The sequence below is a fragment of the Oncorhynchus tshawytscha genome, linkage group LG13 (assembly GCF_018296145.1).
Source record: "Oncorhynchus tshawytscha isolate Ot180627B linkage group LG13, Otsh_v2.0, whole genome shotgun sequence".
NCBI lineage: Eukaryota > Metazoa > Chordata > Actinopteri > Salmoniformes > Salmonidae > Oncorhynchus > Oncorhynchus tshawytscha.
In genome coordinates this window covers 36,516,510-36,524,406 of record NC_056441.1, presented here as the reverse complement: position 1 = coordinate 36,524,406, position 7,897 = coordinate 36,516,510, and positions in this window count along the sequence as shown.

Genomic DNA, 7,897 nt, shown 5'->3' with positions numbered 1-7,897 from the left:
GTATTCATTAGTCGGATTCTGTTGCAAAACGTTTTGCAACGGAAACTGCTTACCATATACTCTAGGAACCAAATGGAAGCATGTACAGCAAACACAATCAAGCGGGGAGGGGCCTACCTGAATTTGTCCAATAGAAACTCTTGTTTCCGTTGCAAAACATTTTACAGCCGACTTAACATTTTCCAACGGAATCCGACTAATGAATTAACCCCAGCGGTCTTTTCTCTAGATTCCACACCTCTTTTAGCGGGAAATAGACAGAGTGGTTCAGAGCCATCCTCATCCCTTGGACCTTACATTTTCTGGGATTACTTCTTTTGTTTTTTTATTAAGGGTTTTACCTTTGGATTACAAATAGTTCTTGGAACTTGGGACTTTTTTTCCCAATACTATACTTTTCAGTTATATTGTGAATTTGCTCATTGGGGTTTGTGTCTGTGACAAGACTATTCATTAGTTGAATGAATCATTCTTGAGGATCATTATTGTGCTGTTTATGTGGAACCATTTTGATTTTCCTCTCCATACAGAAGTATTACGCTGACCAGTGACCCCAATATTTTGACCTCAGTAAAATATCAAGTTTGAGGTTCACAAAACTTTGTTACGACATATTAGCTCTAATAGTTCTATAGAAGCCAAATCCTCCCATCCATCCATTGAGAAAAGAGGTGGTCTGATTGAAATATAATTCAACACAACAGCTACTGTTGGTCACCTATACCGGAGTTGAGACCCTACCAAAGAGTGTCCTTGAACACAAAATACCATCATTTTACCGCAAAGTCGACAAACATGCAGAGAAATTCCCGATAGCAAACCAAAATCATCATAGTCCTAGAAATGTTGTCTCATGGAACCATGACACTAGCCACAAAACAATAAACCAAACCATAAAATCCATAAATCCATGGTATTCAGGAGACAGGGAACAGATACAACCAGGTACAATTGAGGTTCTACGTGATCTAAAGCAGTCTCTCCTGAGTTACGTTCTGGGAGCCCCCTGTGCACACTGGTATTCATCCTAACTTTGATCTGTCAATGAAGCAAAGCATACACTGCATATACAAAACATTAGGAACACCTGCCTCATATGGAGTTGAACTGCCTTATGCCCTCAGGACAGCCTTCATTTGGTCGGGACATGGACTCTACAAGGTGGCTCATGTTGACTCCAACGCTTCCCACAGTTGTTTCAAGTAAGCTGGATGTCCTTTGCGGTGGTTTCGTGATACACACGGGAAACTGTGGAGCGTGAGAAACCCAGCAGCTGTGCAGTTCTTGACACAAACCGGTGCACCTGGCACCTACGACCCCAGCCCGTTCAAAGGCGCATACAGTTGAAGTCGGAAGTTCACATACATTTAGGTTGGAGTCATTAAAACTAGTTCACATACACTTAGGTTGGAGTCATTAAAACTAGTTCACATACACTTAGGTTGGAGTCATTAAAACTAGTTCACATACACTTAGGTTGGAGTCATTAAAACTAGTTCACATACACTTAGGTTGGAGTCATTAAAACTAGTTCACATACACTTAGGTTGGAGTCATTAAAACTAGTTCATATACACTTAGGTTGGAGTCATTAAAACTGGTTCATATACACTTAGGTTGGAGTCATTAAAACTGGTTCATATACACTTAGGTTGGAGTCATTAAAACTAGTTCATATACACTTAGGTTGGAGTCATTAAAACTAGTTCACATACACTTAGGTTGGAGTCATTAAAACTGGTTCATATACACTTAGGTTGGAGTCATTAAAACTGGTTCATATACACTTAGGTTGGAGTCATTAAAACTGGTTCATATACACTTAGGTTGGAGTCATTAAAACTAGTTCACATACACTTAGGTTGGAGTCATTAAAACTAGTTCATATACACTTAGGTTGGAGTCATTAAAACTAGTTCACATACACTTAGGTTGGAGTCATTAAAACTAGTTCACATACACTTAGGTTGGAGTCATTAAAACTAGTACACATACACTTAGGTTGGAGTCATTAAAACTGGTTCACATACACTTAGGTTGGAGTCATTAAATCTAGTTCACATACATTTAGGTTGGAGTCATTAAAACTCGTTTTTCAACCACTCCACAAGTTACTTGTTGACAGAAAATAGTTTTGGCAAGTCGGTTAGGACATCTACTGTGTGCATGACACAAGTAATTATTCCAGCAATTGTTTACAGACAGATTATTTCACTTATAATTCACTGTATCACAATTCCAGTGGGTCAGAAGTTTACATACACTAAGTTGACTGTGCCTTTAAATAGCTTGGAAAATTCCAGAAAGTTATGTTATGGCTTCAAAAGCTTCTGATAGGCTAATTGACATAATTTGAGTCAATTGGAGGTGTACCTGTGGATGTGTTTCAAGGCCTACCTTCAAATTCAGTGCCTCTTTGCTTGACATCATGGGAAAATCAAAAGAAACCAGCCAAGACCTCAGAAAAAAATGGCCTCCACAAGTCTGGTTCATCCTTGGGAGAAATTTCCAAACACCTGAAGGTACCACGTTCATCTGTACAAACAATAGTACGCAAGTATAAACACCATGGGACCACGCAGCCGTCATATCGCTCAGGAAGGAGACACGTTCTGTCGACTAGAGATGAACGTACTTTGGTGCGAAAAGTGCAAATCAATCCCAGAACAACAGCAAAGGACCTTGTGAAGATGTTGGAGGAAACCGGTACAAAAGTATCTACAGTGGGGCAAAAAAGTATTTAGTCAGCCACCAATTGTGCAAGTTCTCCCACTTGAAAAGATGAGAGAGGCCTGTAATTTTCATCATAGGTATACTTCAACTATGACAGACAAAATGAGAAACAAAAATCCAGAAAATCACATTGTAGGATTTTTAATTAATTAATTTGCAAATTATGGTGGAAAATAAGTATTTGGTCAATAACAAAAGTTTATCTCAATACTTTGTTATATACCCTTTGTTGGCAATGACAGAGGTCAAACGTTTTCTGTAAGTCTTCACAAGGTTTTCACACACTGTTGCTGGTATTTTGGCCCATTCCTCCATGCAGATCTCTTCTAGAGCAGTGATGTTTTGGGGCTGTTGCTGGGCAACACGGACTTTCAACTCCCTCCAAAGATTTTCTATGGGGTTGAGATCTGGAGACTGGCTAGGCCCCTCCAGGACCTTGAAATGCTTCATACGAAGCCACTCCTTCGTTGCCCGGGTGGTGTGTTAGGGATCGTTGTCATGCTGAAAGACCCAGCCACGTTTCGTCTTCAATGCCCTTGCTGATGGTAGGCTTTGTTACTTTGGTCCCAGCTCTCTGCAGGTCATTCACTAGGTCCCCCTGTGTGGTTCTGGGATTTTTTCTCACCGTTCTTGTGATCATTTTGACCAGACGGGGTGAGATCTTGCGTGGAGCTCCAGATCGAGGGAGATTATCAGTGGTCTTGTATGTCTTCCATTTCCTAATAATTGCTCCCACAGTTGATTACTTCAAACCAAGCTGCTTACCTATTGCAGATTCAGTCTTCCCAGCCTGGTGCAGGTCTACAATTTTGTTTCTGGTGTCCTTTGACAGCTCTTTGGTCTTGGCCATAGTGGAGTTTGGAGTGTGACTCTTTGAGGTTGTGGACAGGTGTCTTTTATACTGATAACAAGTTCAAACAGGTGCCATTAATACAGGTAACGAGTGGAGGACAGAGGAGCCTCTTAAAGAAGAAGTTACAGGTCTATGAGAGCCAGAAATCTTGCTTGTTTGTAGGTGACCAAATACTTATTTTCCACCATAATTTGCAAATAAATTCTTTAAAAATTATTTTTCACATCTGGTTTCATTTGCGTTAATTTCTGTGTGTATAATGGTAACCTGTTGCCTGCCTAAGCTTGTTACGGGATTAGTCTTTTATTGTGAGGTGCTCGGTTCGGTTCTCCCGTTATTTGTTTTCACGGGTTCTGAAATATATGAGTGTCGGAACTTTGTTTGTTCCTCCGTGCCCTGCACGGCTTCTCTGTGGTCGAGGGCGTTGTACCTTTTGATTGTGCCATTACTGTGTTGGTGGACTTTCTTATTAAAAACACGCTTCTCAGACATCCCTGCTCTCCTGCGTCTGACTCCTACACCTACCACCTAGACGCACATTGTCACAGGTTGAAGTGGATTTAACAAGTGACATCAATAAGGGATCATATTTTTTCTTGGATTCACCTGGGCAGTCTATGTTATGTTATGTATACTCAGTGTACATTCAAGATGTGATACTGATTTTCACATTGGATCTTGATAATGATCTCACAGTCATCCTATGAGAGTCCTCCAGCCTAGTGTGAATAAAAACCAGCAATGTACAGGGCATCTCAGGACCACGTTTGGGAGTAGCTAATCTAACCCAAACTACTAACGCACCCATAGGCTAAACACACTACATACATAGTTTGGTACATTGACTGTAGGTCATTTCAGGCCACAGTCCAACATCTCTGGTGGCGAACGGAAAAGTCCTCTGACTCATGACAAAGAACTCTGGGATAGTTTTGACCAGATGTCTGATTAGACTTTTCTTTTCTTTGACTTCTCTACATTTACGGCCATTTATATGGGTCTGGGGAATAGATGGAGATGTACTCCGGTTCACAGGTGCACAGAGGTAGCCTCTATTGGTTCCATTCGAACATGATGTTCATTATGATTAATGATCAGAAAACCCGCCAGGAGATAAACGATGTCCAACGATAGAGTCAACCATGCAAATAAAAAGGAGGATGTCGTGGGTTTGTGGCACAAAGATTAGACTCACCGAGACTATTAAACTGGAGAGGATTACAGTTTCACGCCACATTAGGACCCCTTCGCCAACTGAGTGTGTGGGGGGGTGGGGGGTCAAAGGTTATCGGCTGTATTTACAGAGTTGCTGGGTGTCAATCGGTCTATCTCTCAACCTGTTTGTCTCTCTGATTGGCTGCCTTTCTTTTGACCTGTCTACCTCTTTTTTACCTGTCTGTCCATCTGTCTGCCTGCACTTGAAAAAAAAAAACCAGGGCTACAGAATTGATACGGTAAATGCATATTGAATTATTTTTATTTCAACATACATTCAAGGGATGGAGAGACTGATTTGACTTTTGGTGAAATTTCTATTTCAGATCGGGAACCGAAGAAATTGCAGGCTCCCTTATCAGGGAGATGTTGAGATTCTGCGATTGGGAGGTCTGAAAAATGGCATTTCAATGATTGGTTGTGGTAAGAAGCAATTCCGGATGAATGAAAATAATGTGACCTAATCACGGAGAGGGAATGTATAAAAGTGATCTGCAGAAAGCAGACAGGCTGAGATTCCTAAAGCTTTTGCAACGTTAAGCTAATCGTTAATATCCGTTTTGTTAGCCAAAAACCAATGTTGCACTAAAGCTGATAAATAAATTATATATGTATATATATATATATATATATATATATATATATATATATATATATATATATATATATATATATATATATATATATATATATAGTGACCGTCTCAAGGTGAATGCTGATGTGTTATTCCAATATGAGATATTCAGTATATTTTAACAAGCTTGTAAGACTGTTGTGTTATATGAAACACTCACGGGTTTACATTGAACTTTAGTCATGATGCATTGTAAATGTGCGTAGCAAGCCAATGCTAAACCAGTGCTAAAACACAGTTCCAGCACCTTGGACCAGTCCTCATATGTATATTAACGCTGCACTTTGTAGCAACACACTTGAGCAATAATGACTCATAAAATGTGATGCCACATTAGAAATATTTCAGCACCATGGACAGAGAAAACCCACTAAAGCCTTAAAGTAATTTTAGCTTGGACAGCGCCTCCATAGAGCTCTTAATGAGAGACTATTTCTCACAGCTCTGCTGGGCTGTGGTTATAGGCTGGAATGCCTGCTGATAGATAGACTGTCAATTGATTTGTTATTTTCCCCATTCCCCCTAAACTTCGAAGTGTTCAACTCTAGGTAATAAATTGAATGTCATTGGACATACTGCTCTCGGACTTCTTGCAATCTCGCTACAGTTGTCAACATAGCAGACCTGGGTTCAAATATTGTACATTTTCTTTGAAATACTTTAGCTGTGCTTGTTTGAGCTTGCCTGGTGAAATGGATTCAATGGAGTTGTCCCAAAGGGGCAACCCCCCACCCACCTGACACACCAGGCAGGGACCCCAAACGCTAGAAGTAAACGAAATAAAACAATTAACGAGTAATGGGTGGGTAGGGTTAAGGTTACGCAACATAAACACATATCTTCATTGGTCTTATTATACTGACGAGATGCACACTTACAACAGAGCTCACCGTGGACGGAATGTAAAGCTTGTTATAGGAACAGTGAGCGAGTTAATGAGCCAGGGAATGAGTGAGTGAAGGAGGGATCTTGCTCTTTTTTTTTGTTGCTTAATTGTGTCATTAGTAACATACATGTTATCAGCGAATGCTCCTATCAAGGCTATACGTGTTCAGTGTATTGCACGTCTCCATCGTTAAGTCTGCAGAGATACTGACATGCCGTGGATGTCGCTGTCTGGGCGCCTCTATTAGGTTCCCTCTCACCAAGGCCGGGAGTTTACAAATCATCCTCCCAATGATCTGGCAATGTCTCCTGTCAAATTAGCTTCGAGGCTTCCTTCACCTGGCCAAGTTGCAGATCTGGATCTACATGATATTTGGTGGTGAGAGAGACATGTTTGGTGAAAATGCACTATTATACATTTTGATTCGATTAGATTTGTTTTTCAGGTGACTTTTTTGTTGTTGTTGCTTACAATTGGTCTATTTTCGGGAACAAGGAGTGTCACAATACTTAAAGTGATAGTTCGCTCCAAAATCAAGGTTTGCCAGATGTTTTCAGAGCTCCACAGTGGGTTAACGGCCCCGTGCCATCTGCTCCAGCTTTATATCCATATTCAGCTATATGCGCCTCGATCTCTATTTTCATCGTCTCTATTTACTTGGGATTGACGACTCGTCTTGACATCAGACCACTATTGAGCTCGGAAAGCATCTGACAAACTTTGAGTTATAGCCTTGTTAAATAGAAAATGGTATTGTCACTTCACTGTATTCAGTCAAGCTACCACTTCATTCATGCCTTTTGCCTCAACTTTCCTTTTCTGCCGTGAGGGGGAAAAAACGAACGTGTCAATTGCTTGTGTTTTTTTTTTTAAATAGAAAAACTCAAGGCAATTAACTCCATTGTATTCCCAGTCAGAACAGAGAAAGGGAGAATTCTGACATTACATTTTTATCGTAGACTAAATTAAAGGTGTGCCGTCATATTTCTCTGAGAATATCGCTTGCTTTTAAACTAAATTATTAACAAAGAATGAATATGCTGCTTTAATTGTGCCATTCCAGTACTGAGGCACCGCCTTCAAACGTGTGCAGAAGTGCAGTGAATTCTTCATGGCGGCTTTCCAATACAATTTGGCTGTAATTATTCTCTAAGATGAATAGATTGGTTAGCTTAGGAGGATTTGGTCAGCTTTCGGATCTCCTTGAGGTATTTAATAACACACTCAGAAGCAGTGACTGTACAGAAATTCTAGAGCTTGTAGGGTAACAGCCATGTGGTTTTATAGCCACTTAGTACTGTTTTACCTTTGGCAGCTTGTTTCAGCTGTTCCACGATTTGTAATAGATTCATGAAAGGCTCCTTCAGGTTCCTATCCCTCACCACAATATTCCTCCTATTACTCTCGCTCTGACCTCACGAAGAAGAGGTCAGTGCCCTGGTCTTCCAATTACAAAACAACAGGGTGACCAACCAAGACGAGTGACCACTTTTCCCGTTAATTAGGCACTATATTTAATGTTTCACAGAACCGATCGGCGGCGTGGCAGCTCTATATTTACGCAGGAAAACAAGCC